We start from the raw sequence: 22,318 nt of genomic DNA on the forward strand, positions 1-22,318 counted from the left end.
ACAGTAAGACTTAAGAAAAATCATGGAAGACAATTTTCACTGAAAGTACACTTATTGGGTTCTTTGGAGAACAATGCTCACTTAGCAGAAGTGACGGGCACATGGAAGTTTATTTTTTACTATATGAAATCATTCACTAACATTTTTTCCTGTGAAGAAAAAAAAAAAAGGTATTTTAACATTATCTGCAGAAAAAAATAAGATCCAGCTTGAGTTATCCATGATATCTGCTTATACTTGCTGATTCTAACTCAGTTCTGCTTGTTATATTGATTGCCTGCTGAGCCAGTCAGCCTATGTGTTTGGTTCCCTTGATGTGACTGGCCTTTATTGACATTAGATGATGCTCTGCCCAATTCAGGAACCCTGCTGTTATCCTGATGTGACAAATCCTTTGTTTGCCATAAACAAGCAGGGAGAGAAAAATCATTAAAATGTTAGCAACTGGTGATTTTGGATGAATTATCACCAGGGATCCTAGAAAACCATTGCCACAGAAAAACATGGAATTCACATTTTTACAGACGCTTTAGTTTTTATTTTTTCACAAAATGTAAAAACACAGTAGAACCCTGTTTATCCACGCCTCTGTTATCCTGCTCTCCACATTAACCGCCCCGAGTGGGAACTGCAGCCAATAGGAGCTGCAGGGGTGGCGCCTGCGGGCGGAGGCAGCACGCAGAGCCACCTAGGAAATGCAGGGACAGGTTGCCGCTTGCAGGGAGCTGCCCGAGGTGAGCGCTTCCCACCCCAGATCCAGCACCCTGAAACCCATCCTGCACCCCAACCCCCTGCCTCTTAGTTAACCAGAATTTTTCACTTACCAACACCCCCCCATTTCCCCAACATATCAGATTAAAAAAAGCTTTTACTGTTGATGGTTTAACAAAATTGTTTTAAAACAAATACGAAGTTGGGTTTTTTGTTCCCTTGGCCTTCCAGTATGAACAGATTCTTGTCTGAATTATAGTGGCATTGACTTTACTGGAGAGACAATGTCAATTTACTTCAATGAGTCATACTAAACCTAAAAGGTAATAATTGGAGATATACCAATCTCCTAGAACTGGAAGGGACCTCGAAAGGTCATCGAGTCCAGCCCCCTGCCTTCACTAGCAGGACCAATTTTTGCCCCAGATCCCTAAGTGGCCTCCTCAAGGATTGAACTCACAACCCTGGGTTTAGCAGGCCAATGCTCAAACCAGTTTGTTAATGCGATCTGATTTAGCCCCATTTCAAAGAGGACCAGATTGCATTGCATTAATGAACTGTTAATGCATGTCACCAAGGTCCACATATGAACAGTTAGTCTGCGGCAGGCCAGCATGTGGCAGATACATACCTCAACTTGCTGCACATTAAAAATCAGAGGGGTAGCCATGTTAGTCTGGATCTGTAAAAGCAGCGAAGAGTCTTGTGGCACCTTATAGACTAACAGACGTTTTGGAGCATGAGCTTTCGTGGGTGAATACCCACTTCGTTGGACGCAGACTCTTTGCTGCTTTTACACATTAAAAATTTTGCCATTGTTTCTTCAATCATGTACTTTTTTGCTACCTGAGCAGAGTTAAACACTCAAATCAAGAAATGGCAAGGTTAAGAGTTAGAATACTATGTTCAGAAATACAGTAGTTAGAACTGACCAAAATTCAGAGTTCTCAGTTTCAATATTTTGGCATCTCGTTTTGAACTGACTCCCAATGAGGTGACACAGGGAGACAACCAGACCAGGAGTCTGGCAACCTTAGGATCCCCAGCCTGGGGCAATCTGCACTGCATGGCTGCCCCAGAGGCATGGACCCTGAGAGTTGGTCACAGGACTTCCAGCTCCCTACTATAGATCCAAGAGTCGACCAGTAGCTAGCTGGGGCACTTAGAACTTGCAGGTTCCTGGCTCCAAGCAGGGAGCCTGGAAGCCCTGACATGCCAGGGCTGCCAAGGAGCCCCAGCTGGAGCCCAGGTTCTCAGAGTTCTGAGCTCCTTGCTGCAGAGCAGGAAGCCCAACAGCGTTGCCACAGAGCGGGTCATCCAGCAGTGCTGAGAGCAGGGCTGACTGTCTGGAACATGGGCTCCTTGGTAGATTCCATGAAACCATTAAAGACTTGCCAAAACATTTCACTTCCGCAAACTGGTATTTTCCAATTAAGCTGAACATTTGTCAGAAAACTTTTGACCAGCTCTAAAATACTATTTCATATACACAAGAGTTAAAAGGTAAAAGCCAAAGAATTTTTTTTTTTTTTTTAAACTGAGCATGTGCACATTTGCTTCTTTACAACATATGAAGATCTAGAGGCTTAGTTGCTTTTAAGAAAGTTTGTCTATTTTTTAAATCATCTTTGGAAAAATCAGGAATACCAATTCATCATATTTGGTTTCAATCAGTACATGGGGAAGTCTCAGAATTTGTATTGTTAGTGCTTACACCCTACCTAAAATGGTTGTGTCTTCAATTTTAAGACCTCCTTTCTTCAAAATTTTACTATAAAGAAAGATTTTAAGACGACGACTAATCTTTCCCCTCTCAAATTTTCCCTTTGTTCTTCTAATGTCATTGCACTAGTTCTCCTGTTAATCTCCCAGGCTACACAGGACCCAAATTTCTAATGCAACGGAAGTTAGAAATTTCAGAACTTCTTTATACATCATGAAAAGATTAAATGGTACAAACACCTTTTCTCTTCCTTTGTAAGTCACCTTTAAGGCTGCACGTATAACATATTCTGTCATTTCCTGATTCAAGTTCTTAACCACACAAATTTAACTTAAGATTCAATAATAGTTCTTTTTTTCCCCCTACTCTTGCTCTAAAATGTTTAAGTAGAACTTCTAAGCTTGATAACTTGCAAAAGAAATACAGATGGTGCTTGTAGCAATGCCTTTATAGTTAAGCTTGGCTAACACTTCCCAGTATAAGATCTTGCTTTCATTTACACAAACATTTGCTAAATTTCAACCACTTAGGCTGAAGTTTTCCAAGTAGGACCTTTGCCTCGAGCTGAATTTCAGTTCAGGCATTTCCTCCAAAATAAGGGGAAAGGGAGTTTTGACGACATTAAAATTTTCTTGCAACCACATCACTTAGCTCTTGCTCCCCCATATTTTAGATCAGAGACTTAATTTGTCAAAGGAGTCACACCTGCAGTCAAGGATGCGTCTTGGACACAACAATCTGCCCAAATTTAGCTAAGTTATTAGTTCCTGAAAATTCTCAGTTCACATATAATACCCTATCCCTTATATGGCACTTTTTATCAGTAGATCTTATGCCCAGTAGAGATGTTAGAAGCATTAATTGCCAAAGATTCCATCTGCATTTGTTCTCCTTCCTGACACACAGACAGTGTGAAGTATAAAGAAGCTGCCTGACTTGCTCAAATGCAGAGGTATAAATGAGAGGAGAGGGGCCAAGGGTAGCCTGGGGAAGGACACACAAGTTAGACCCTTTTGCATCTATTACAGCAGGGGTGTGCAAACTTTGTGGCCCAAGGGCCACATCTGGGTGGGGAAACTGTATGCAGGGCCATGAATGTAGGGCTGGGACAGGAGGTTGGGGTATGGGAGGGAGTGCGGTGTGCAGGAAGGGGCTCAGGGCAAGGAGCTGGGTGCCGGAGGGAGCCCAGTGCAGGGGGTTGGAGTGCAGGAGGGGGCTCAGGGCAGGGGGAAGAGTACAGGAGGGATTTGGGGTGTGGGCTCTGGCCCGGCAGCGGCACACAGCAGGGCTAAGGCAGGCTCTAACTAACTAAAAAGAGAATACAAATAATCTTATAGGAAGTTCCAAAATTACTGTTGCCTGTGTTTTTATTACATGATTACATACTATTTTTCATCAGGACCCCTGCCCCATTCAGTGCATAGAACCGACCTGTGCGCAGGGAATGAGTCATTGTTGTAGAGAATTAGGCTATTGCCATCACTTGAAGTTGGAAGGTATGTGGTAAAGGAAGCAAAAGGATGCAGGAAGAGAAAGGATGGTCTTACAGTTAAGGCAGCAGAATGCCACTCTCAGTTGGATTCTATCCCTGCCTCTGCCACAAAGTTCTCACATAATGTTGAGCAAGGCATGAGAACCTAACTTTACAGGTGGCCAGCCATTGTATGTTCATTTTCTCTGTGCCTACCTTCAGCCACCCCAGCCTTGATTTGCAGATGTGATGAATGCTTAAAAATGCAATTCAAGTTAATGGGAGAGCTGTGCTTTGAACATATGAAGCACTAAAAAGTGCTAAGTACTGAGAAGTCAGGCCTTAGTTATATCAACTTGGGCATCAAAATTAGTGAATATTTTTAGCTTTAGTCTGGGTACCTCAGCTCTCCATCCGAGAACTGGGAATAATACCACCTTACCTCAAGAGATAAATTCATTAATGTTTGTGAAACATGAAACAGATGGTATGGTAATGAGTGGTAGCATAGAAAAATCCATGCAAACATTAATATAGTGATCAATTGAGGTTTTAAATAACATACAGCAAAAAAGGCATGGGGCCACACACTGAATGAGGATGACAAAATATATATATATAAATTAATAAAGATGAATTCACCATTCATCCTGCACACTGAATGTGACAGGGGACCTGTGGAAAAAAAAATACTATATCACATAATTAAAGACTGTAACAGCACCCCCACCCACCCCCAACCAAATTAAGGTCCTATAGGCAGGCTTAATTCTGACATTTCCTAATGTTTGAGTGCTTAACTTTCCAATCTTTTCATTCTTCTAATGTAGTTTTTTTGTTTATAATTCACAACTTGTGTAAGCCTCACATAGGCACTATTTTAGCTACACTCTACTGGGTCATCTTTTCTCATCTACTTAGCAAGAAGCTGTTCTCCTGAGAACTTGAAGAGCTTCATATCAGAGAAGGGCTCTTGCCTGTGTATCTTACAAAGTGACCAGAAATCCATTTGAACTCTTTCACATTTAGTAAAGTCACAGGGACTGAGCAAAGAGCACATGCAGAGTAGCTGCATCAGACCACATGTACGCCTAACACACTTGCTTCACTACTCAGCTGAACTGTCCATGCATGTAACAGCAGTTTAGTTTCAGCTGCAAGTGCTACAAGCTTAGTACGTTTCAAATGAGATTTTCAAAGAGTCATTACTGGAAGTCAAGAACAAGTTTTATATGAACATGTTAATCATTTATATTCTATACTTTTTTAATCTCAAATATTTAAGCTTTATGTTATTTTAAAGTGTTTGCAATATTTTTAAATAGGTAAAAGATCATTCCTTCCTTTCCCCATATTTAGGTAGAAAAGTAACTCTCTCTTAGGATTTCCATAAGGCAGTTTGCCTTTTATGGACAAAGCCTCGAAGATAGCCAATCAAAAAAATTCATAAATTTGTGTTTAATTGCACGCAGGGGGATTAAAATGGATATCATTACACAAGCTTACTTAGCTGTCACTATTGCTCCTGCGATAAGTGCCCAAGCAACTCAAGTTTATACACAAGAATAATACATTTTGCAAATTAAGCTTCATCTTAAATGAAGAAATTAATTTTCCATCAAGCCTTTTTAAAAAAAAACAGAAATAACTGGGTGGGCCTGGTCCAGCAGCTACTCACACATCTTAGACTTCAATGGGGTTTACATGTGCAGAGAAGCAATTCTGAAACATTTAGTTTTCCCTCCTTCACTTCCCCACACTCCTCCATACAGCTTGCTGACAAACTGTTCATTTGCAGGTCAATAGTTTGCAGGTGCCAGACGAAGGACCACTGCGGCGGTGGAGCAGCCGCCGAAATGCCGCCTTGCCTCTCGATAACACCGCTTGTCGATGGCAAGCGGCGTCATCGAGAGGCATCCCCGCCGAAATGCTGCCAAAATTTGGCGGCATTTCAGAGGGTGCTCTCCCGGGGGCCAGGATGCGGGCGCATTAAGATGCCCCCGTGGGTGCCGTTGGGGACCACTGCCCTATAGCCAATCTTGACCCCCTAAATCAAGGAAAGAGTGCTAATCTTAGCTTACAGTAGGGGAAAATTGCATAGTTAATCCAGACCTTGCCTCTTAATCTAGAGAAATCCAGACAGTTAAAAACTGTTTAAAAATTTAGTTTCAGCAACTAAGTACTCAAGCAAGCAAGTCTGTTTAACATTCAAACCTCTCTACTCTTTATTTAGGCGAGAGCTAGCAATACATTTCCAACAAGCCCCCCAGGAAAATAAGGGAAGGTCAGAACTGCAATTACTGATATTTCCAAGATTACAAAACAAGAGGCCATTCAGCCCTAGCAGATATACCATGAAGCAAAAAAGGAAACAAGTCCTTGAAATTTTTTTTTTTTAATTGATCACCTTTAACACTGTCTGCAATTTACAGGAACTTTCTATTTTATAACAGCTGTTCTAAGATTACTTGTCCATGTATTAGTTCTGGAGATACTAGTAACACTGGGAAATAATATACTTGTTCAGAGGAACTGGATGCAATTAAGGTTCAAATCATTTGCTCTTTATGTTGTAATGCTTGCAGGAGAGGTACAAGTGACCCCAGAAACGGAGAATCCCCTCACAGGATTAAAAGTTAGAGGCTTGCAGAAGAGACCAGGGATGCAGCCTTCTAGCCACATGGTTTCCAGGGAAGAAACCCTTTCAACAGAGGGGCCTGATCTATGTCTGTGCTGCTGCCTGGCCTTTCTGCCCTGGCAGAGTCGCATAGCAGCAGTTGCTTCAAGTACTGTCCACTCCCACTTGGCTTTCCAGCTGAGAATCTATGGACTAAGCATAAAGTGATGTTGCAGAGTGGCTTTTCCCAGTTCCATTGTAACAGTAGTTTGGAGTGCTGTCAAAGGAACTTCTGTGGTGGTTTTCACCAACTACACCTCTACCCTTATATAACGCTGTCCTCGGGAACCAAAAAAATCTTACGGCATTATAGGTGAAACCACGTTATAGTGAACTTGCTTTGATCCGCCGGAGTGCGCAGCCCTGCCCCCACCAGAGCACTGCTTTACCGTGTTATATCGGGTCCCGTTATATTGGGGTAGAGGTGTATACACTATTCATTCATGGGACCTTCCAGAAGAACCAGGAGTCAAAATATGGTGACATTAAGGAGAAGTATCTCTGGAATGATGGAGCTATAAGCAGCAGCAGTCTCATTTTCTATCCAAAGTAAACTAATTTATAGGTTCTCAACTTGACAGTCGCAACCCTCCTCCCTTTGTTTATGGCTAGAACGAAAAAAGTACTTAAAACCTTTTTCTGTAATAACATGCGGTCACAGCATGGAGGTGGTTGAGAACCACTTAACAGTATATAAATAAGTGTAAAACTTAAATCACCCTTATTTCAGTAGCCTTGAATATTTTATAGTTTTTTCTATGAGGAGGAGACATGGGAGTCTGCAGCTAAAAAATAATTCACAGGACTAATTTCATTTCTGGAAGAATTTTACCACAACAATGCTAGAGGGAAGGATATTGATCTGCTCTGTATGGTGGCTACCAGGTAGTGCTTGTCTAGACTTGGGACTTGTCAACATGGGGAAACTGAACAGCATAGCTATAGCAGAACAGCTATTCCACTAGAGTGGTGCTAGTATAACTTCCCTATGTAGACACTATTCTGGATTAAGAGGGACTAGCTATTCCACTATTGCTATGCCAGTCACTGCCCCATGTAGGACAAGTGCTAGGATCAGAGGTGATTTTTAAAGAATATTTTGCTAGATGTTTTAATTAGTGCTGTTTAAAGTGTATTAGCACTTAGACACCTTTGAAAACATGTGCAACTCCTTGTCAACTCTACCAGAGTTTAAAAAAAAAGCACAAGACATCTCAGCTAACTTTTTAAAAAATAATGAAACAACTTTTTCTAGCTCTTGACAAGGCCTTAGAGAAACTACTCTCTCTAGTCAGGTATATGGTCAAGGACAGTAAACCGGTATGTGTATGTGCATGTCAGGGTTGTTACTTCTGACACCCTTTCATCCATTGGGAAGAAGAGGATGTCCAAAACATCCCTTCCTCTCACACAGATGCAACAGAGCTGACACAAGGTTCTGTATCCAACTCAGCAGGTATGCAGATTCTTTGACATTACAGGACACACATCTCCTGCTTCAAAATACACACCAAAGCAGACTGAAAAGTGCCACTGCCCACAGCCATGCACTGAACTTTAAAATTCTGATGTTACCATAACTAAGGCTGAGTCTTTTGTGGAGGTCACGGATTCTGTGATTTTCTGGCATCTCTAACTTCCACAGCTGCTGGTACAGCTGACCCTAGGGCCACCTGAGCAGCTGGGGTGCTCCGGCGCCCTCGGCCGTCTGCCCAGGAGCAGCAGCAACCGCTCGAGTGCACACACTCCCCCGCCAACAACAGCGTCTGCTGGAGCGCCCCTCCTCCCCCACCACCCAAGATTTAGTTAGGGATATTTTTAGTAAAAGTCACGGACAAGTCACTGGCCATGACTTTTTGTTTATTGCTCGTTGCCTGTCGTTGACTTGTCCGTGACTTTTACTAAAGATACCCGTGACTAAATCATAGCCTTAACCATAACTATATTGTAAGTTAGAAAAAGGAGGCATGTATCATCGGAAGTTGTGATGATTTGTTTGTGCAAATGAATTTAGTTTTAGTGAAAAGTGAGAGTTTAGTTTTAATGGAACTGAGAATTCTCAAACGGGTGCCCAACCTGCAGCCCACCAGAGCACTTCATAAGGCCCATGCTTCAACAAAATATACTAATGGCAGATTCATTAGCATTTTGTCATTATGTTTACATCATTTTAGCTTATACAAGTGTGTAAATAGACAATACTGTACACTGTTACGTATTTAGAGATAAACAACCTAAAGTTGAACCAGTGCCTGCCACTTCCCACAGCTCCCATTGGCTGGTAACAATGAACCGTGGCCACTGGGAGCTGCGAGGGGCCATGCCTGCGGACCGTCAACATCAGCAAAATGTCTCATGGCCTGCAATCAGATTACTCTGATGGGCCACAGGTTGCAGCCCACAGGTTGCCCACCACTGTGTTAGACTGTTTGTTAAACTCCAGTACACTTGCTCCCTCTCTCTATCCTCTTAGGAATTTCTATTTTCCATTTTGTGGACCTACTCTCCCCCAGATTTATACCTGTGCTGCTACAGCTCCACCAGAACTAAAATGGTAGTCAGTTTTACTTGGTCCCAACATTTGCCCCAGCACAGCACGAAACAGAAATTAGCTCTTACAGGCTCAGTCTTACTCCTGGTTTTGAATTGTCCTCATAGTCGGGTTTTCAATCAAAATAGCACAATTATATCCAGGGTATTATATACCTCACATTGCAACAGTACAGTAGAACCTCAGAGTTACAAACTTACTGGTTAACCACACACCTCATTTGGAACCAGAAGTATGCAATCAACCAGTGGAGACCAAAAAATCCAATACTGTACAGTACTGTTACATGTAAAAAGATTTAACAAAATTAAGGCAACTGTTTTTGCTGCTTGTTTCATTTAAATTAAGATGGTTAAAGGCAGCATTCTTCTACATAAGTAAAGTTTCAAAGCTGTATTAAAATCAATGTTCCGTTGTAAACTTTTGAAAGAAACACCATAATGTTTTGTTCAGTGTTACGAACATTTCAGAGTTACAAACGACCTCCATTCCCAAGGTGTTCGTAACTGAGGTTCTACTGTATTGAGTACTCCACCCACTCAGATGAACACTAACAAAACTACCACATCTAAAATAAAAGTTGTGTTCATCCTCATAGTTTCTTTACTTTGTACATTTTACAGCAATTTGTGATAGCCAATTTCACCATACCCTCTGTATAGCCACCTTCCCCTTTTGTTGGGTCTTTTTCACAGGGGAGAAAACAAACATGTAAACAATATATAAATATGTAAAACTAGGAAAATTGGTAGACAGACAAGGATAAGCCTAGGACACATAACTCACTTAATTTAAATTGACAAAAGCTGGTGTGCCTTTAACTTTAATTCTAGTCTACCTTGGTAACAGAAACCTAGAGGTGAAAGATTATTTCTAAGTTACTACATCCTCAGTAGGGAGGACACTAAGCACAATGAGTTTTGTTGTAAGTAGTATGTAACATTTAGATGGTATACAGCAGTTTATCAATAGTTTGAAGAAGCAAGTTTGCTTAATCTTAAACCTTGCACTTAACAATTGAGATGAGATGTCCATATATCAGGCAGGTACCTAGAGATGATAAATGGCCGTAACTGACTAAGTAGAGATACTATCATATATAACAGCAGACCAGAGGTTTATAAAGACATCCAAGACTTAACTACAGTTTGGCATAACAGTTTTTCCATCTCAAATCTGAAAGAGTCTACTACTCTGCTGCCAGCCTCTCTCTTTAGGGTATGTCTACATAGCAATTGGGAGGGTGGCTTCCCACCACAGGTAGACAGACACGCACTAGCTCTGCCTGAAATAGTAGCGTGGCTATGACGGCAAGGGTGGTGGCAGTGCCTCAGGCTAACTACTGAGTATATACTGAGGGGGTTGGGCAGGACTGTACTCAGGCAGCCTGCACAAGCCACCACAGCCACACTGTGTCTACTCTCACTGGCAAGTGCACTCACTGCTGTGTAGACGTAACCCTCACTGAGCAGTCAGTGAGCTCATTTCTAGCCAGAAAGATGGCTACAGTATGCTATAGGCCATTGGCAGTGGACAGAGAAATAAGGAACTAGAAACCTGAACAAGATAAGTGAAGACATTTAGAAGCATTGAATTCAGCCCTTTACTTAGCTTTCCATCTAACAAAAGGTATAAGACAGCCACAAACTCTTAAAGCTTAGTTTAAAAGTTATTTTAAGTTTACCAAAGAATAGAAAAATCCCTTTCCAGTATCCACGTATGACCTAGTATAGAGAACTATAACTTTGTCTCATTTGAGTGGTTGTTGTGCAGTACATGTGACATATGTTGGTAAAACTAAGTAGGACAGTCAAGAAGCATAGTTCCAACTGAAAAAAATGTTGGATTTTTTTTTAATAACTTGGAATTTGTGTGCACACATGCCATGAAAGAGCCTTGGAAAACATCAATTCCACTAGCTTTGTCTATTTAATGCCCTCTTATTATATGCTTGAACTCACAAGTCTCAGAGTTCCTATACAAGAACTGTAAAAAGCAACAAAGAGTCCTGTGGCACCTTATAGGCTAACAAATGTATTGGAGCATAAGCTTTTGTGGGTGAATATGCTATCAAAAATCTAGATGATTGAGTCCCAACTGCATTAAAAATACTTGGTTTGTGATGTTGCCTAAATATGGAGCTACACAAAGTTACACACTTATTCCACAAGTAATATAGAAACTTTTTTCAAAATGAAGATTCATATTTCCTAAGTAGCATTTATTAACCATTCCTTTTAAAAAGGAAAAGAACAGGATTTCAATAAATGTTGCACAGTCCAACTTTTGTCAATTTGGACTAAAGTACAATGATCACTTCCTGCAAAGCCTTATTTTATTCTTCTGTGGCATAAATTCTGACAGCTTTTAGTCATGCCACCATGGATCTCTTTCTAAAATATATACCTATACCTCAAAATTGTGGGCTTGATACGGATGTTATTGGGTGAGGTTTTTCTGCCAGTATTATGTAGGAATTCAGACTATCTCATCATAATTGCCCCTTCTGGACTTAAGACCTACAAATTCCTGAGGTTTCTTTTCCTTTTCTATTCAGATAAGGGTCAGAAGATTCATAAACATTAAATGATTGCAGTGTTGTCTATTTACATCGCAAGCTCCTTCTGGGCAGGATTGCCCCTTCCCACCCCCACCACCGAAGTGCTCAGCACACTTGAGGCACTATATAAGTAGCACAGAAACCAGAAGTTTAAAAGCAAAAAAACCAAAACAAAAAACCCACCATCCCAGCATGAAGGGATGACGAGAGAACGTTTAGCGAGGTACGAGCCAGCGCAGTCTCCATGTGTTACCCCGGCTCTGGGGGCCGACACTATGGCAGGGGATCGCCTCGGTCCAATGCAAGTGAAACGGACGAGGCCTATGGGCTGGACACTCTCGCCTCACGCCGGGGGAGGGTGATGGAAACTGTGAGCAGCTTCTCTCCAGCGGCTGATACTGCCGGACTAGGTGGGGCTGAACGCAGACTTCCCACAACGGGCTGACAACGCGGGGGTGAGAACTTTCTTCGCCGCCCGGAGCCGAGCGGCCCCTGACCTCCGCCCCGGCCGGCCCAGGCGCGGGCTGGGGAGCAGCTCAGAGCTCTGGGGTTACAACTTTCCGCTTCCGCTCTAACTTCGGGGCGGGCGGGCGCCCCCAGCTCGAGGGGCGGGGGAGCGAGTGGCAGCCAAGCCCCAGACTCTCGCCCCGCGGGTGTCCCCGCTGCCAGGGGCAGGAGGCGGCAGCGGCCGCTCTCGGTTCCTGCTCCGCCATATTCAGACACTTGCCCCCTTTCCGCACAGCGCGCTCTTCCCGCCGGCGCGGCCGCCGCCCCGGCCCCGCTCCCTCTGCCGCGGGGCCACCTGTACCAGACACCCGCCGCTGCCGCAGCCACCGCCCGCCCGGTACCGGAGGGACTGCGCCCGCCCGGCCACCACCTCCACCTACCGGACGGCGCCGCCGCTCCCCGTGTCGCCTCCGCCCCGGCCGAGCCTGCTCTGCACGCCCGCTCCCTCTCTCGCTGCCGCTGCCTGGGCGAGGCTTGAAGCCGTCGTCGTGACGCGGACGCTGCACGCCGAGCCTCGCTTTGGTTTCCCTAGCTCGTTCCGGCGGCGGGTTGGGGGTTGGGAGAGGTGACCTCCCCGCCCTGCTCCCACACTGCGCGCGCGCGCGCGAGTGAGCGCTGGCACCGCGGCCCCTCCCCCTCGCTCAGGGTGACTCCCGAGTGGTAGCGGAGCCGCGCGGCGCCCGAGCGAGGCAGGGTCCCGGTGGCGCAGCCAGGCCTCAGGCTGGGGGAGTCTCGCACACAGGGCAACGAGGCGGCTGATCGGAGCACGGGCGGGAGGCTGTGCGGCTGGGCCCGGGGTGGGTGTACTGGCGGGTGCTCTAGGGCAGGGGGTGGGTGCTCGGGGGCAGCTTAGGTGGGTTACTGCCCAACACCGTGTGACTTGTACCTACCTGTGACAGACACGGTTAACATCCTTAGAAGTTGGTCCAATAAAAGCTATTGCCTCGTCTCTTAAGGCTCTGAGTCAGTTTTAGCCTGTGACAACGTGTGTAGCTTGTCATGCCAATGGATTCTCACTGACTTTGGTCTGTTACGCCTCAACCACCAGCATGCCCTCTGAGTGGTCAGACCCCTGAACTTACTACCCTCTTACCCCGACTGCCTCACTCAGGGTCTTAGCAATTCAGATCAGGGAGGTCAAGGATGGTGGTTGAGCCCAGTTCCCCAATCTCTGTGTTAGGATTTGCATAATCACAAATACTTCATGATTGGCATCTCTATGTTCATGCTTGTCATGTACTGCCTCAGAGAGAGAGTTTGGGGAATGAAATAAAGCAAGATCTAGTCTTCCTGTGGTGTTGCCATCAGTCAGGAACTGAAATATGAGAAGGCTAACTCTAGGGACATAGGAATTGCCATACTGGATCAGAGTTATGGTCCCTCTAGTCTTGTATCCTGGCTCTACCCCAGAGAAGCACCAGATGCTTCAAAAAGAGGTGCAAGAAACCCCACAATAGGCAGATAAGGCAGAATCTACTTCCCCACTAAGGTCTCATCCTAATTCCTAATAGTTATAGATCAGTTAAAACCATGAGATTGGTTTAATCCTGATCTTAACCTATAAAGAACTTCTTAAACTATTAAAAAAACTAGGAGAAAATGTAAAAAAAAATGCATACACCCCGAATTGTTATCCGCATTTGTAAAGTGCTTTGAGATCCTTGGACAATTGGTATCATATAAAGACAAAATATTATTACTCTGGACACTCCTATTAAGCCTCCCAACCCTTACAACCGATCATTACCCTCCACTGCCACAGGACAGTGGACACATTAAAGTTGAAGGAACTATGACCTTTCTTGAGCCTTCTCCCCCCATTCATATTAGTTTTATACTGAATAATATAAAATGCCTTTTTTCCTAAAGTCACAAGTGTTCTTTTTCATTTGAATAAAAATGTATTTAAAGACTTAAATGTTAAGAATAAATTATTTATATTTATGGGAAATACTTAGTAAGCAAATGGTTAATATGGTGTGTTCAGATAAAGCTCTTGCTCAGAGGAAGTTCACCACTGAGTGTGTGAAACTGACAGGAAGTTACAATGAGGTTATTGGCAAAGGGAGTGGGTGTGGAGGAAGCACAGGCTTTCTGTTTGCAGCACAGAGATAGACAAGAAAAAAAAGATTAAATTTCCCCAAATTGCATGATAATGGAAAATTATTTGGTATGCTGCTTGGAGTCCATATAGCTCATGATAAATATAAAGTAAATATTATACCTCAGAATGTTAGAGCAGAGGTGGCCACAGTGCAGCCAAAAGAGCAAACAGATCACAGCATTAGATGTTCCATCTAGCTCCAAGGCACTAAGAAAGGGACACATAAGTTCTTATTTTCCCCTTTAAAAATATTTTTCTTCAGAGCATTGCACTAAAATAAAATCCAAAACATCATAAAATCTCTTCCAAAGTCCAGACAAATGTCTTGATGTTTTACAGCTAAAACCCTGTACAGTACTTTAATAATGAACCCTTGTAAGTGACAGATAATTCAAGAGAGCTCAGGTTGCAAGAAATCTAGTACATAGAGGTTTAGTTCTTTTTTTAGACCCCCTTTCAAGGTAAAAATAATGAATCTGGGAGATGTTAGTTGCTAATCTAGGTAAATTTGCAATGGCATATTTTAAGTAAAATTATATTCATGGTGTTTCTTGTAACTATTATCTTCACAGTGCATTTGCTGAAAAAATGCGAGAATATTTGTCTCAGTATTGTTTTCTTTCTGTTTGTATATATTTTTGTCAGCTCCCTCAAAAATTCAATATAGAGATTAAAAGAACAAATTGGAAGACATATCCTCTGCCCTCTGGTACAAAAAAAACCCCATATACAGCTTTCCTCTGTGAGCTAGTTTAATCACGTACAGTATTAAGCGCTAATACACATGCTGTTAATTATAACAGGAGTTATAGCAACCACAATCATTAAGATTTCAAGTTAGTTTCCATTATGAAAATATTTTACACAGTGCCTTTTGTTACCAAGTGCTTTACAGACAGTGGGCCAAATTTTGCCCTTTGTCATACCAGTGATCAGCTGGAGGGGGTTGGTGGGAATTTATCTGAGCCTTTTGTTAACAGAGCTTGGCCTTTGAGCTTCATGAAGGGGAAAATCAGAATTTGTTTTAAAAAAATAGCTTTTGTGTTAGTGAAGGTCAGTTGTACTGGAACTAGGGGTGCTGTCTCACCCCCTGGGTTGAAGTAGTAATAAAAAACAACAAATACATGGTTTCCATCATCAGCACCCCCCTATAAAAATGGTTCCAATACCCCTGGGAGGGTGGCCTTGAAAATGTAAATTGCTGCAAATTGATAACCAGGCTCAAAAGAAACAGGCAGTTAGGATTCAGGGTCTTCCACCTTCCTCCCCTTTAATGTAAAATGAGTTCTTAATTTTGAGGTGTAAGTCAAAGAATCACCTTGCTAACCCTCACCAAAATCCTCAGGCCAGTCATACTCATAATGATGTGACTGTGGTGAACAGGAATTAGTTATGTTTGGGGAGGGAGGAGGCAAAATAATGATTCACAGACCCACCCTGCTTGTTAAAATGTTTTGGATTTAACGGAGGCTATGTCTACACTAGCACTTTTGTCAGTATAACTTATGTCGTGCAGAGGTGTGAAAAAACCACCCTTCTGAGTGACATAAGTTATACTGACAGAAACGCCAGTGTGGACAGTGCTATGTTGGCAGAAGACACTTTCCCACTGACATAGCTACCGCCGCCTGTTGGAGGTGGTTTAATTATGTCGACGGGAGAGCTCTCTCCCATCAGCAAAGAGCAGCTACATGAGTGATCTTACAGCTGTGCCGCTGTAAACTGGCTAGTGTAGATATGGCCTGAGTCAACTGGTGGTCCCTAAGGCAACTGCTCCAGTACAGGTGTACCTCCCAATGTACTTCCCATCTGTGTCTTCCATCAGGTCCTAGAGTGTGGGCGGGGGGCAGATGCTTCATGCATAGTCTCTACTACTAACCTTGCCAGTTGTTCTAGGAGTGCATGAGGAAGAAAAGAGATGGGGGAGTCCTACAGCCACTGCAGTCTTATCTCTCCCTTCCTGGCTGGCCTATCTAGCCAGCCCCAGTCTGGAGTTTAAAGAAAGGTACTGGGCAGGAAACTGGAGCCCCATGTATCCTAGATACCACACACATACCAGTAGAGATCTTCTCATACCAGGAATTCCCATGCCAAGAGAGACGTGCTTATTTACACAACCTGCTGTACCAGCAAGTCACATGAGTCCCGCTCATCCAAGGCCCTTAAACCCTGTTTCCCAACTGACCACTCTCTGTGTTTAGAGAGGATCTGTTTCTCACCTAACCAACCAACCAACCCTCACCCAGAGGTAGCAGGATACTCTATCTACCACAACTGCTAGTAGAGGCTGCAGGACAAACTACAGCTGCTATTGTGAGGCACAGTTACAAGGGAGCCACTTAGGGATGTGCTAGATAGGAGGAATCCTGGGCAGGATGTATGTGAAAAGACTGATGGAGTTGAGTGTGGGGAGGATGAAAGGACTGATAGATTTGAGGTATGGTGAAGGATTGGTGGTCTTGTGAGAGAAACCTATGGCGTTGGGTTGTTTTATGGGGGGCAAGAGGATTATGGAATTGATGGATTTTTCTGAGGAAATAAGGAAATTATTTTTAAAGAGCTCCTTGATAAAAAGCTGGCAGCACACTACTGGACAGCACCCATGCAAGCTCTCTAAGTTTACTCCCATTGTCTTCAGTGGTGTTACCTGGGTGTAACAGGGCAAAATTTAGCTCTGTATGTATATTTCAGTTTAATTATTACCACTGAAACACAGCTATCTCTGAGGTAGATTTCAGCAGCTGCTCTGTGCCAGCAACTCAGAAATTTAATGGGTATGTGCCAGAGAATGTTATGCTGGCTGCATGCCAATTAACTACTGTGTGCTTTTCTAGACATTTGTCCCAAAGGGAATAGAAATGTCACTTGGCCAGTTTGGTTGGATGCTTTACTTTTAGAGGAAGCAAAGTCCTTGTCTCATCTGGTGAGTGGACTGAATGGCTTGAAGCCACAGCTGTTTCTTCCAGGGAAGGTTTACCGTATCAGAGCATGGTTGTGATGGCTTAAATGATAAAGGGACAGCTTCTCGAATTCTCAAAAAGTGGTTGGGGGTATTTTGTGTGTTTAGATAGTGACATGGATATTATTTATAATTCAACAATTTCCATTTGATATTTATGCATATACTAAAGTGTTGGTTTTAATAATACATTGTCTTCTTATTTGCTCAAGCCAAGCTGAATTTTCCTTTCCCTATTTTTGTATATTTGCATATAGGCCTTTACTAGGGCTATTTAATTCTCTGCACACTATTTCTGTGTGACCTCATCTGCTCACACTACTTTAACTACCATTTTTACACTGATGATTCTCAATTCTATCTTTACACTCCTGACCTCACTACCTTCACGCAACCCTGCATCCATTCTTAGCCTATCTCACTGACATCTTCCAGATGTCTTGCTATCTTGACTAGCCATCTTGCCAACTTAACATGGGTAAAACTGAACTCCTGATTATTCTTCTGAAACCCTCTTCACATCCTCAGTCATTTCACTGATTCCCTCTCCCTCCAGCACTGTATCAAGTGATCTTGTGATCGCCTAAAGTCCCTATATAACTTTACTCCTCCCTGCTTACCTACCCATCTCTTATTGTGCTGTCTTCATCCCCTTCATTCGGTCCATGTTGCCATTCTTGAAGTCCTATTGTTTACATCTCCCACAAACATTCCCACGGTGCCGCTTTTTTCCACGTTGCCCTCTGTGCATGGAACATTTTCTTTAGATGGTCTGCAGTGGGGGATCTACCCTTCACTTAAGTCCCCCTGAACTTTTTCTCAAATACCTTCAAGAAGTCCCTTGCTTCTCTATTTCATGTACTTATCTTATAAGTGACCAGTTTGTTTAAATGGGGAAGGTGGTCAGTGCTAGGAGGAAAGTGTATAAGGGAACTGGATTAATGTGGAAATTGGAATGGGGGGAAATAAGGGGGCTGAATTGTGGAAGGATAATGGAGGCAGAGAAAGGATATTGTTCATGTTCAACTCAAAAATAAACCTTATATAACTAACAAGACATTTATCATCACCTTGACCTCATTGCCTGTATAATGTATCACTTTTCCTCACTTTACATTTGTTTTTTTATTCTATATGGTCTTTGGGTCTGGACTGTCTCTTTTTCTGAATTGGGGAAGAACCTAGAACATGCTGGACTCTACTGCAATCTAAACAATAAAAAACATCAACATTACTTACAGAGTCTGTTTTTCTCTACTTGGTGGAGACTATTTTATCTGTGATAACAGCAGAATGTGTAAAAAGTGTGGAATAAGGTCCAGCATGACTGCTTTCAAAGCACACTACTCAGTATCATAGAGGGATTCAAGAAGATGCCATTAGCCTTGAAACTTAAACTCTTAAAAATAAGGGTTAATTTGGAAACAGAAAAGCCTTCTTTATTTTATTCTCTGTTGAAAAGATCTGCCAAATTGCATTGGGCAGTCAGCTTATCAGATAAGGAACAAGATTGTCACCACAACAGCAATGTTTTGGGAGGACAAAATTAGGAATAATGTATCCAGTTGGAACTAGAGAGGGAATGTAATTACCTGAGGTGGAATGTAGCCAGGATCTGAGCTAGCACTCTTACTATTGCAAAATATCTCATGGTATTTTAATAATTTCAAGTGTTAGGACCTTGGCATTACTTCTCTTTCAAGAGACAGCACTTCCACCAGTGTGCATCATGAGTAACTAGTTCAGTACTGACTCAGAAAGAGGATTACTGCCTCCTGAATCATCAACTCCACTTCCTGCAGTACCTGGATTTTTCTTAGAAGTCTCCCATCAAAGGCACAACCCCACTTAACTTATGAGAACCGATGAAACCACATTTCAAGATATTAGGACTGCATAGAGTTTAACAAACCAAAACTCAGTTTCTCCCATGTGACTCTGAGTTGCATACTACTGTAAATTGACACAAAGCCTAACCCCTCTCTGTTGTTATATACTTTGTAGAACATTGCATCTAAAATAAAACCTAAAGAGTGCAGGTAAAGAGAGCACTTTGGCTAAGTTCTGCAGTGAAGTAAATGAGAGTTTTGTCTGAGTTAGAACTGAGATGCAGAAATAGTGTTGATGGGCTCAGGAGGCACCTGAGCCCAGCCCAACTTGATCAGAAGGTCAGGGCAATCAGTCTGATGCAGGGAAAGAAATCCTTGGAAAGAGAAAAATAATCTTACTTCGCCAAAAAAGGGCAGGGTTTAATCTTGAAAAACCAATATTCTTGAACCTTAAAAACTATACTTTGATTTGTATGTCAATTTCAAAATGTTGGCAACTTTTTTTTCCCTTCATACTTGAAATAGTCTCTAAAGGCCAAATTCAAAGCCCATTGAAGTCAGTGGAAAAACTCCCATTGACTTTAACTTAACAGTGTTTGGACGAGACCTTAAATTCATTGATCTTCCAAAGTTATGGAACATTTAACAAAGCTGATATTCTAAAATAGGTCTATTTCTGGTTTGATCCAAAATTTAAGCAAAAGTTAGTATATTTAATAATGACTGGTCTAAAAATATTCTCTACTTCTTTTGTCCTCCCCCTGCTCCTAACTGCAGAATTCTATCTCAGTTAACAAATTGGCTTATATTCAAATATAAATGTGACTTTTTTTTACTCTTACCGGCTTCAGAATCCAACTCTAAGTAACCCAATGGGCCAAAAGCATTCCTGATGTAACTCCACTGAAATAACTTGAAATCACTGGAGCTCCATTAGGATTTAATTAGGCACATTTTTGTTCATTTTAGTGCCCAGCTTGATCAGCAGAACAAAATGTAGAACCTGGTCAGCAGAATTTATTTTATACCCTCATTAGGGTGATTTTTTCCTTGGTTAATTCTTAGCTTTCCTTGTAGTTAAGATCTGCGTTGCCATATATCTCCTCTGGCTGGGAGAGATAGTCCCATCAGACATAATCCAGAGGAGACATGTGGGTGTCTAGAATAAGGGCATATATTGTTATTTTTTAGGGTTAGTAAAAAAATATGGGAAAATTGTTTGTGAACAGTTTTCACAAAAATGAATCCTTTTTTTGGTCAAAATTTCAATATGTTATATAAAAACTTCAATATTTTGACCAACTTTATAGTCAATCAAAAACAGGATGATTTTTATGAAGATGTTTGCCAAGAATTTAGTCAATTTTTTAGTTGAAATTTAAAATTTACAGTGACAAAATTTATTAAAAAATAATCTAAATTTGGAAAGCTCTACTATTTTTCCAGTGTTTATATGACACTTTGGGACCATTGTTCCAGGATTTGGTCCATGATCTGGTTTTTGAAGGTTTCAAGACTTTTTCACATTGTATTATAATCAATGGAAATAATTCTGCCTTCTCCCTCCAGGTACAATATGATTAGATGTTGCAGACCCAGCAATTTTTTTTTAAATCAAGCTGGGTTGCTGAGGGGTGCACTTTAAACACTGGTTTACCAAAACTGTTATTCGTAGATTATGATAGCCCCTCCCCCTTTTTTCAGGCCGCTTGAAATACTTGTTAATACCATGTGCCTATTGTGTTTTATTTCTTTTATTTGATGATGATGTTTCTACTTTGTTATATTTCTTGGCTTTGTATTATTTACAAAACTAAGTAAGTACATAAATAAATAAATAAAATAAATATAATGCTAGCCTTCCAGTTCTTCTTCCAAGCGGACTAACACACAACATTTCACATGGCTTCAGGCATGAAAGAACCATGAACACCAAAATGTTCTGAGATTATCAACAGTGGCCTGTCACCCTGGTGTCAAGAAGGTAAAGCAGGAGATTGGAATGATCTACACATTCCAATTTGCTATTGATTTCAATAGGAGAAGGTGCTGGCACCTTGTTTACTTCATGAGCGGTTGGCAAGTATTACTGGGCCTGGTTTTCTAATATTAGTAAAAGCCTGATATTTAATGTAGAATTAATCATATTCAACACAAAATATAGGCCCAAATCCTCAGCTGCAAATGAGGAAAGTATAAATACAGCTGATGAGGGTGTGGATGGATTCAAAGGTATCTTCAAGCTGGGTGAGGATTTTACATCACCTTTGCATTACACTGACTCTGTGGCAGAGGTGCATCAGGAGAATCTCCTTGTGTAACCTGCAGTGGCCTGAAGGCTGTTCTAACTTGTGCCCATTGCCAATGGTCCCAAGGTGCTATTACAATATCCAAGGATTGCTAGGATGAAGGGAAGCCCTGGCCATGCCCCTTTGCCAGGGCCATGCTCCCTACATCAGCCACAGGGAAGGGAATAGTGTAGGAGCTGTTACACTGGATCTGTATCATCTGTGCTGGGGTGATAAAAGCTGTACTGGCTTTAAAGCTGCTTTATGCCAGCAGAAAAGAATCTGGGCCATGATCTTGATCACATAACCTAAAATTAAACTCATCTTTAAAAAATTGTGTTGTGTTTTTATTTTTTGCTTCTCAGTATTGCTTTAAAGATTTATTTGATCCTGCTTTTCTTAACTATTCTTGCTATCTTCTACATAATTCTCTTTTCATTAAAAAGAACCAATTGACTTTCATGGCACCTTTGACTAAGAACTGCAAGACTGATTCCAAAATGAACACGTTAGCTGCAGTAATTTATTATTTTTTTCTCTAATGCATATACTGTAATTTATTCCAGACTCTATTATATTTAATTCCATTATTTTATAATATAGTAAACTTTCTCCCTTTTCTTTTTCTATATCTTTTATTTTGTCTCCCTTTCATTTCAATGCAGCAATTTGAAGAAAAGCTTTCAAGTTAGCTCAGGAGTGTGGTTTTGTGATATAATCAACTTTAAGAGAATTTTAAAGTTCTGCTATAACCTCCATAAAACTGAAACCTATTCTCTGAAATCAGCACTTGATCTTATTTTATTCATTTATGCCCACTTCGTGGCAGAAAACAAAAAGGGACTCTAGCTACTTTTTGAAGACACCCTTGTCAAACACCACTTTATTCCAGAGTCTACCTACTTAGTATAGAGTTCCAGGAAAGATTAGAGCCTCTA

At 41.9% G+C, this 22,318-nt stretch overlaps 1 protein-coding gene across 1 annotated transcript in view; it reads right to left on the reverse strand.

The window, feature by feature from the left end:
- Nucleotides 1–12,732, reverse strand: part of RAP1B (RAP1B, member of RAS oncogene family) — a 74,715-nt gene extending 61,983 nt beyond the window's left edge. Inside the window, exon 1 of the mRNA XM_039501201.1 lies at nucleotides 12,581–12,732. The gene's annotated coding sequence lies outside the window, so the exon portion shown is untranslated. The remainder of the gene's footprint in view (nucleotides 1–12,580) is intronic.
- Nucleotides 12,733–22,318: the final 9,586 nt, after the last annotated feature.

The sequence above is a fragment of the Mauremys reevesii genome, linkage group 1, assembly GCF_016161935.1.
Source record: "Mauremys reevesii isolate NIE-2019 linkage group 1, ASM1616193v1, whole genome shotgun sequence".
NCBI classification, from domain to species: domain Eukaryota; kingdom Metazoa; phylum Chordata; order Testudines; family Geoemydidae; genus Mauremys; species Mauremys reevesii.